This window comes from Lontra canadensis, unplaced genomic scaffold (assembly GCF_010015895.1).
Source record: "Lontra canadensis isolate GAN:19392208 unplaced genomic scaffold, GSC_riverotter_1.0 scaffold107, whole genome shotgun sequence".
In the NCBI taxonomy this organism is placed as follows: Eukaryota; Metazoa; Chordata; class Mammalia; order Carnivora; family Mustelidae; genus Lontra; species Lontra canadensis.
Window position 1 is genome coordinate 5,388,026 of NW_022631101.1, and position 10,210 is coordinate 5,398,235.

The following is a 10,210-nucleotide window of genomic DNA, read 5'->3' on the forward strand; positions in this document are numbered from 1 at the left end:
AAATATTGGCAAAAAACCCCAAACCTATGGTTCCCATACAGATCTCTCCCTCTCACTCTCTCTCTCCCCCACTTTCTCATCTTCTCTTTCTGCCTCTACTTTTTTTTTTTTTTTTTTAAGATTTTATTTATTTATTTGACAGAGAAAGACTTAGCGGGAGAGGGAACACAAGCAGGGGGAGTGGGAGAGGGAGAAGCAGGCTTCCTGCTGAGCAGGGAACCCGTTGTGGGGCTCGATCCCAGGACCTTGAGATCATGACCTGGGCGGAAGACAGAGGCTTAACCCCCTGAGCCACCCAGGCACCCCGAGCCTCTACTTTTTTAAAGTAAAACTCACATAACATAAGACTTAGCACTTGAACCATTTTCAAGTTCACAACTCAGTGAATTCCAGCGCATTTGACACACTGTGCCAACATCACCACAATCTAATTTCAGGACATTTTCTTCCCCCCCAGAAGAGACTCCATACCCATTAGGCTGATGTCTATCCCATGATGAATGGTAAACAAAATGTGGTCTTTCCGGGGGCGTCTGGGTGGCTCGGTGAGTTAAAGCCTCAGGTCATGATCTCAGGTCCTGGGATGGAAAGCCCCACATCAGGCTCTCTGCTCAGCGAGGAACCTGCTTCCCCACCCCCCTGCCTGCCTCTCTGCCTACTTGTAATCTCTGTCTGTCAAATAAACAAATAAAAAATCTTAAAAAAAAAAATGTGGTCTTTCCGGACTTTGGATATTATTCAGCTGGAAAAAGGAGTGAAGCACTGGTAACTGCCACAATGTGGATGAACTTTGAAAACCGTGCACCCGGTGAAAGACGTCAGTCACAAAGGCCACATCTTGTATGATCCCATGGATGTGAAATGTCCAGAACAGGCACATTCACCAGGATAAAAGGCAGGTTGGTGGTGTCAGGGCTCTAGGGAGTGGGGAGTGGCTACTTAGTGGTTCTCTTTTGACACACAGTTGCAGCTTGTGGCTTCTGGAAAAAGTCAATCCCTTCTTTTGTAGCTGGAGGCTTCAAGAGGGCATGGACTGGCTCACAGCCTCACGCTCACACCTCCCATGCTCAGGGCGAGCTCCGAGCACCTTCGCCACCTTCCTTGGGAAGCCCCCCAGAGCTCTCAAGTGCTGAGCTCCGTACTTGACTCCCGGGCATTATTGTAAGCTTGAAATGCAGCCTGTTCCCAAGAGAGAACTCAGCTATGCTGACACCTGGGGCGAGGGCCCACAGCATGGAGACCGTCACCATGTGGAACCTGAGGCAGGACTAGATTAAAATCACTTGCCCACAGTCACGCAGCTGGTAAGTGCCAGAGCAAGAGTTTGAACTCAAACAGGCTGTCTCCAGAGCCTATATCATTAATCATTGTCCAAAGATGTGGATGGACAGATGAATGGCTGACTGACTAAGTACAGGGGTGAAGACAGGAATGTAGGAATGTTCCTACAGTTTCCAAAGTAGGATAGCTTTTGGAATCCTACAGACTGGGCTGAAACTTCAGTTCATGTCATGGTTCACTGGGGGACCATCAGGCTTTGGCTCGACCTCAGTTTGTTCGTCTGAAAGATGGGGCTGCGAGGCAGCTCCCTGTCCACACACCACTTCCTCTTGGGATTGTCAAACAAGGCAACAAAACATGGGTGAGGATATCAGGTACATTAACTGGAGACAGTCTCAAAATAACCCTTCCCATTTAGTTTCTGAAGAAGGAATTTTCAAAGTTGACTTACATGACAGAATCTTTTGTTCTCAGCTGTGAAGAGCTTTTTTCCTCAGTTATGGCTTGGTGCTGTACTTTGTCTTCTGTCTCTATCTCTATACCTCTCTCTCTCCTATTTCTCTGTCCCATTCATTCACTCATGCATTCACTCAACAAACATTTCGAGATGCCCTGTGTGCCTTTCTACTGGGTGACACTGGGACCGCAGAGTCACATAAAAACCAGTGGCCCCCACCCTCTCAGAGCCTGCCCTCCTTTCTCTTCCATCCTTTCCAGCCAAACTTATCCATGGAAATCTACTCACCGTTTGCCCCCATGGCTTGTGGTCTTTTTGGGTCTCTGGAGACTTCCATGTTGGGCAATCCCGTGGTCTCCTGGTCTTCACCTTACTCAGCCTTTAGGCAGCCTTCCACGTGGCCTGCTCCTTCCTCCTTCATGCATTTCTGGTTTCCCTCCCACTTTTTGCCTCTCAGTTATGAATAGGCCTTTTTTCCTCCCCCAGTGACTTTACAAACAAGGGCGTTCCCGGGGCCCTTCCTAAGCCTTCTTCTCGGCATTGACTGCATACACAGGACAGTTTCACATGTCACCTGGGGTGGGGTGGTTCTTAGTCTCTCCCGGCTTCAGGTCTGTGCATCCAACAGCTCCCCAACTGTCCCACCAACCTGTTCTCAGACCCTACTCACTCCGTCTTGTATCCCCACCACTCATCTGGTCCTCTGCTCTGGATCCTTGGGACACTGATTCTCCCTAGGATTCAGTGTCCCTTCTTCTGAGACATCCCATCCCAACACTGCCACTGCCACTAACTGCTCCCTGGCTCCTGGCCCCAAAATCTGCGTCCAGAGGTCTGGCCCTCTGCAGCCTTTGGTGTCTTGCATGGCAAGGGGAGGGAAAGACATTAGCAGACTCCACGCTGAGCCTGCCAGGGCTCCATCTAAGACCCTGAGATCGTGACCTGAGTCGAAATCCTCTTTTAACCCTACCAGAATTTATGCTGCTTTGGTGACTCTTGGAGGAAAAAAGCAGTCTAGTTGCCAAGAGAACCAACAGTGTGATTAGAGGGTTGTAACTTTCAGGTCCCTCCCCGCACCCCCCAGCCCCCAGCCCAGAACTCCTGAGCTGGGAAGAGGCACACAGATAGGTCTGGGCGTAGATGTGCTACCCAGGACCACCTGATGGAAGCCCCCAGCCTCATACCTCTGTTCTTGAAGGCCAACTATGGAAGCTTCTGACTTGGGTCAGTTATGTCTACAGCAGACGCAGATCTCAGCAAATGTAGTGCCAAGCAGCATGACTCCAAATGCATGTTTGCCAGCAGACAACAGGGCCAGTGAGCAGGACAGCACAATGAGAAAGACCCTGTGGTGGTCATCTAGATGCCTGTTCACAGTGCCAACTGTGGTCACCCCACAGAGTCAGGAGGGACCCTGTGGTGTGTGTGGGGCATGTCAGTGTTGACATGTGGGCCAAACATGTCCATCCTCTTTCTGTGGGGTGCCTACAACATTATCCTTCACTATCTCTCCTCCAAAAATCCTGATCTGGGCCTCCCTCCCTGTCTACCCACCCACAGCCTGTCTGCTTCTTTTGTCTTGTCATTGAATCTGTTAGAATGGAAGCTTGGGTTTGTATGCTCATTGTCCCTGTGATAATGTGATTCAGGATAAGAAGTACGTTTTTGGGGGCGCCTGGGTGGCTCAGTGGGTTAAGCCTCTGCGTTTGGCTCAGGTCATGATCTCAGGTTCCTGGGATTGAGTCCCACATTGGGCTCTCTGCTTAGTGGGGAACCTGTTTCCCCCCTCTCTGCCTGCCTCTCTGCCTGCTTGTGATCTCTCTCTCTCTCTGTCAAATAGATAAATAAAATCTTTTTTTTTTAAAGTATGTTTTTGGTCTAAGTCCTCATTCCCAGCAAAGTCCAAAACTCTTGGAATTTCCTAAGAAAGAAAAAAAAGTGTCTTTTGTCATGTGAATGCGCCTAAGAATGAGAGGGGATGGGGGCTGCAGGTGGACTCAATCACGAATAGACAATGAGTTAATTAATTGTGCCTATGCAGAGATGCCCCCGCAAACACCCAAAAGGAGGAGGCTGCAGAGAGTTTTCAGGTGGTTGAGGGTATGGAGAGAATGGTGCACCAGACAGGTCAAGGAAGCTCCTTGATAGATCTTGCCCTATGCATCTCTTTCCACTCGGCTGCTCTGAGTTTCATCCTTCTACAGTAAACCAATAATCAAGTCAGTAAAATATTTCTCTGAGTTCTGTGAGGCGCTCTGGCAAATTAATTAAACCCAAGGAGGAGGTCGTGGAACCCTCCAGTCTGTATAGCACTTGGCCAGGACAGGTAAAGAACTTGGATTTGAGACTGGCATCTGAAGGCAAGGGGCGTGGGCAGTCTTGCCAGACTGAGCCCATCACCTACACATGCAATCTGACACTACCTCCTGGTAGATAGTGTAGTTACCATGAATTGTGGGATAACTGCTTGATGGTGTTGGAGAACCCCACCCCCACATACTGGGATTAGGTATGAGACCAATATCTCTATTAGGCTTGAAAGTCCAGCCCAGCCCCTCATAAAAGGACTCCCAGTAGGGGAAGTGGCTGAGCTTGACCTGGACCCTTCAGACAAGAGGGGCCTTGTCTAAGAGAGCCTAAGTCTAGTCTAGGAGCTGACATTTCCCCACCTGGCACCTTGGGAGGGAAAAAAACCCCACAAAACCAAGGGCTTGGCATGCCAGGCCAATGCTGGGAAGCGTGGTTATGCCCCTGACACACTCCTTTTCTCCAAGATTTCAGTCCCTTCTCCGGTCTTTTCCAAAAGACTTTTCCAGCCCCTCCCTCAACAACCACCAGTTTTCCTAATCCCTCCCTCGCAGGATCCCATTGTTATTAAAATTCCCCTGAGCAAAAACAGGAAGAGGAGGCAAGTGGGTGCAAAATCCCAGGAGAGGGAGGGAGGCGGAGGGGCGCGTGAGAAGCCTGGCCACCTGGCTCGCCTTCCCGAATTAAGGTGTTGTTGGCAGGCAGAATCTTCAACTCAGGTATGTCATTATTTTTTGTTCCACAGGAAAGATTGGGGCGGCCTCCTCCCATTTTCCCAAATCCCCAGCTGGCTGCTCCCAAGTCTTCCTAGGCTGGCTGCTCTGGCTCTGGCTCGGGGGCCTTGGAGACAAATCATCATAACAATTTTGTCCATGAGAACAATGACTGCCCTAATGGGAGCACCGCTCAGTAATCACTCGCTCAGTGCCAGGTGCTCTGTGTGCTTATCACATATTAATGCAATTAGTCCTCCCAAAACCCCTCTCACTACGTAGGTGCTATTTAAAAAAAGAATATATTTAGATCTAAAGCCTCGGGTGTGGAGAGAGGAATTCGCTGGTGGCACATTGTTGTGAGTGATATGTGCAAGTCCCTCTTTGTTTTCCTTATTCCCTTATTCCCTTTGTCTCCTTCCCCTTCTGCTATTGTCCTCACCATTGTGTGTCTTTGCTCTTTCTTTGGTACTGTGTGTTCCTGCTGATGAGGGAACCGAAGGCTGGCTCAGGACAAAGCACAGGCTGACACCCGGCAACCTTCCCCCACCCCCACTCCTGGGTGGGACATATGCGACCTTCTTTAGGAATCTCCCAACTAAATGTTAATTAATACCTTGCTAGAGGGAAAGACCTTGACAATGACAGGGCCTCAAGTTCTCCCTGTATCTTGTAGGTCCTCTTTAGCAATGAAAGTTCTTTTGAAACCTCCCTTTTTCCTTACCTCCCCCAACCCCACTGTACATAACCTGCCACCCCTCACAACCCCAGTGCAGCAGCTCTTTGCCCACGGGTCCTGTCCCAGGTTTTTAATAAACCACCATTTTGCATCAAGGATGTCTCAAGAATTCTTTCCTGGTGGTCGGCTCCAGACTCCACCCCACTGAACCTCCCCTGTATTCTAAAACTACCTCACTGCTGTTGTCTTTGTCACTATCCTTTGCTATTGTTTCTTATTACTGTATCTTTGCTCTTATCTTTGTTGCTATGTATCCTTTGATACATAGTATGTATACTACACATACTGTGTATTACATAGTAATGTAACAAAGGATACATAGTATGTATGGTATACATTCTTTGTGTATATCCTTTGTTAAGGATACATAGTATATATAGTATACATACTATGTATCCTTTGTTACATACCCTTAATGTGTACCTTCTGCTCTTGGGTTTTTTACTGCACAGCCTTTTAAACACTATGATGTGAGTCACATAAAATTTTACATTTTTAAAAATTAAAAAGGTAAAGTTAAATACATGTAAGTAAAGTTCACCACTTAAGGTGCGTAGTTTAGTAGCACTTAATACATTCACGATGTTGTATATTTTTTCTATTAGCATGCATTCTTACCAACTATATTTTATGTGCAAAGTGCTGTGTAGAGTTCTGTGTAGCATGAATTTTTGTCCGCAGTATTGTGGTATACCTGTTTTCATTTTTAAGTTCAGAACTATGCTTTTGTTTTCATTTTTAAAGAAGGCATTATTTACATAAATTAAAATCCATTCATATGAGGCGCTCCATTTGATGAATTTCAGAAACTGGACACTATCGGGCAACCTCCACGATAATCAAAACACAGAACAGTACCTCTCACCTTCCTGCCCATCCTTAGGCTGCCTGCACTCCTTCTGCAAAAGCTCTTCCTCCCTCTTCTATCCCCAGGCTACCACTGATCTACATTCTGCCGCTATGGTTTTGCCTTTTTCAGACCATCCCATAAATGTTTGGCTTCTCTCACTAATATAATGCATATCAGAATCACCCATGTTTTTGCATTTTCCTGACAAGAGTTCATTGCTTTTTATTGCTGTGCAGTATCCCACGGTGCTGATGTACAACAGCCCACATCCATTCACCAGTTGTTGGATATCTGGGTTGCTTCCAGTTTCTGGGTTATTCCAAATAATGTTGATGTAAACATGCATGTACACATCATTGTGTGGGCATATGTTTTCATTTCTCTTAGCCAGACACCTAGGAGTGGCACTGCAGGATTCATACGATGTGTATGTTTAACTCTATAAGAAATTGCCCAATGTTTTCGGAAGTGGTTATCCCACTTTGCATTGCCACCAACAGCATATAAGCCTTCCAGTGCCCCACATCTTTGTCAACACTTAATATTGTCAGTCTTTTTAATTTTCACCATTGATTGGTACCAAGCACTGTACCTTTAAGATTCCGATCACATGTGCATCTAATCTGTTGCTTGCAAGTGCTGTGTCATGGCCATCCATAGGGCTCTCCACCTTCTCCTGACATCTACCCCCCTCCCCACCCACCATGAGTGGGTGCTCAGTTTTCCTCTAATTCCCAGCACAACAAAGAGATGAGTGACAGACACTTCATCCTTGGCTCTTTGTGATCTGCATGATCATTGCCCTAGGATAGAACTTGGAGTGGCACTTCTGGGTCCTAGGGTGTACATAGACCTAATTCAGCCAAGGATTGCCAAATTACCTTCCAAGATAACTGGACAGTGTCTGTTCATACCAGCTGTGCGCTCAAGTATTGTTTCTGCATCCCTGCCAATAGGAGTTACTTCACTTTAAAGATTTCTAATCCATCTAATAAACATAAAGGGATTGTTACTTGCTTTTGTATTTCTTAGATGACTAATGAGTACGTACACCTTTCATCTTAACTTCCTGTTTGTTTCCTCTGCAAATCCATTCACAGCCTTGAGTGTCCTTCTTGTTTATGTGCAGGATTTCCTTGTACATTTTATTTTATTTAAAGATTTTATTTATTTATTTGAGAGACAGAATGAGAGAGATAGAGAGAGCATGAGAGGAGGGAGGGTCAGAGGGAGCATCAGACTCCCCACTGAGCAGGGAGCCTGATGCAGGACTGGATCCTGCAACTCCAGGATTATGACCTGAGCTGAAGACAGTCGCTTAACCAACTGAGCCACCCAGGCACCATCCTTGCACATTTTAGATACCAATGCCAGGTCAGTATTACACTTTGCAAGTATCTCCACCCATTGATTTACTTTGTCCTTGTTGTCTTTTGTTGAACAGAAAATCCTTCATCAAATTAAACAATTTTTGCCTTATGATTAGTCCATCTGAACTTTTAAAGTCTTTCCTCACCCCTGAAGCACAAAAATGTTCTCTTCCATTATCTTCCATTAGCTTTTGGGTCTTTATGCAATTTGGTGTTAAGTACCAGTGTTATACCCATTTGAGTGATAGGAAAACTGAGGCATGGAGAAAGTAAGTCACGGGGTTAAGTAAGTGGCAGAGCTGGAGTTCACACCCAGGCAGCCTGGCCTCAGAAACTCTGTTCCAGCTGCTACTTCATGCTGCTTTCCCACGGAATGAGAAGTTGATGTGGGCAGGCTTTAAATGCCAATCATCCTCCTAACAACCCTGAGCAGTAGGTCCTGTTAGTACCAGAGAAGGAAACAGACTCCCCAAAAGCTAGTTTCTTCCATCCAAAACCAGATCCTTCAGACTCCACACTCTGTGCTTTTATTTATTTATTTATTTATTTTTAATTTATTTTTAAGTAATCTGTACATCCAGTGTGGGGCTTGAACTCACAACCCCAAGATAAGAATCTCATGCTCAACGAACTGAGCCAGCCAGGAGTCCCCAGCCTGTGTGTGTGCTTTTAAACACTAAACTACAGTTTCCCCTATAGGAACTGAGGGCCGTGGACACCGAAGGATGATGGCTTCCTCCTTCAGAGAGATTACTTCTGTTCTTTGCACAAGTGGATCCCTCTCACTTTTTTAGGTCTTCAGCCAAGTGCCCCCTCCTCCGAGAAGCCCTCACTGACTACCTGTGAGAAACAGCCTACCCTCTAATTGTCTAACATGAAACCCCTTTAGATCCTTCATGGATAACATTTATTATCACATAGAAATCATCACAATTCGCAGTTATTTAGTTTAGTTGTTAATTTTCTGTAAATCCCCTGAGGGCAGAGTTTGTTTGTTTGCTTATTTATTTATTTATTTACTTATTTTTAAGATTTTATTTATTTATTTGACAGAGACAGGCACAGCAAGAGAGGGAACACAAGCAGGGGGAATGGGAGAGGGAGAAGCAGGCTTTCCGGGCGCAGGCAGCCCTATATGGGGCTTCATCCCAGGACCCCAGGATCATGACCTGAGCTGATGGCAGCCGATTAAGGACTGAGCCACCGAGGCGCCTCGAGGGCAGAGTGTATTGTCACTTGACTGATAAATAGTTCAAAACAAAAACTCCCAGTATTTCTCTGCATCTCTTCCTAACAAAATTTCCCCAGTTTCAGTAAACGGCAGCTCCGTTTAGTATGTGGTTGCTCAGGCTGAAGCATTGAGGTTTCCTTGGCTGTTTTCTCTCACATTCCTCATCTGATGTCAGCACTGTCCAACAATCTCTTCAAGCAGATCCAGAATCTGCCCCTCTTAACTCCCCTGAGAACATCACCTGGTCCAAGAAACTTCACCTCCTGCCTGAGCTCCTGAAGCGCAGTCACCTCCACACCAACCTCTTCACCATCAGATCACCCAACCATCAGATGTGCCAGGCTGGCTCCTACCTCAGGGCCTTTGCACGTGTATTCTCTGCATGGGGTGCTGCTCCCCAGATGTGCACTTGGCTCTCTCCCTTTATCTTTCCAGTGTTTTTGTTTGTTTTATTTTTTTGTTTTTTAATGTCACCACCTAAGGTCTCTTCCCCAGACCAACCTATTTAAAATAGCAATTCTGGGACATCTGGCTGGCTCAGTCGGTAGAGCATGTGACTTGATCTCAGGGTCATGATTGCAAGCATCATGCCGGGCATGGAATTTACATAGAAAATAAAATAACTCCATTCACTCTCCCTACCCAACATTCCTTATCCTTTATCTCTGCTTTTTTGCCATGGTTCACACTGCCACTTCAGTCTATCTCCTTGTTTTTTGTTTTACTTGTGTCTCCTTTCAAAGAACACGAGCTCTATGAGGCAGAAGTTTTATCTAATTAACTGTTTAGCAGCTGTGCCTGCAACAGTGCCTAGCTTGTGATAAGTGCTGGTATTTGGTAAATAAAGTATTACCAACACCCAGGAGGGTGCCTACAGATGGTCACCACAGAACAAATGCTGAAAAAAGTAACTTTTTTGTTGTTGTTGTTTTTAAGTAAGCTCTGTGCCCAGCATGGGGTTTGAACTCAGGACCCTGAGATCAAGAGTCATATGCCCCACCAGCTGCGCCACCTAGGCACCCCAAAGGTAACACTTTTTAGACACTGAAAATTTGAGGGGTTGTTGTTGACACCCTAAGGTGATATTCTATAGAGAACCAGGCAAGTAAGAATAAGGGTGGAAATGCTTGACATTAATCATAACAGTGCTGTGAGGAGAAATGATGTGCCCCCTTTACAGATGAAAAAATATAGAGGGGCACTGAGTTCTGTTTTGTTCAAAGCAGGGACTTGGTGACTTGAGCATTTAATCACTGCATTTG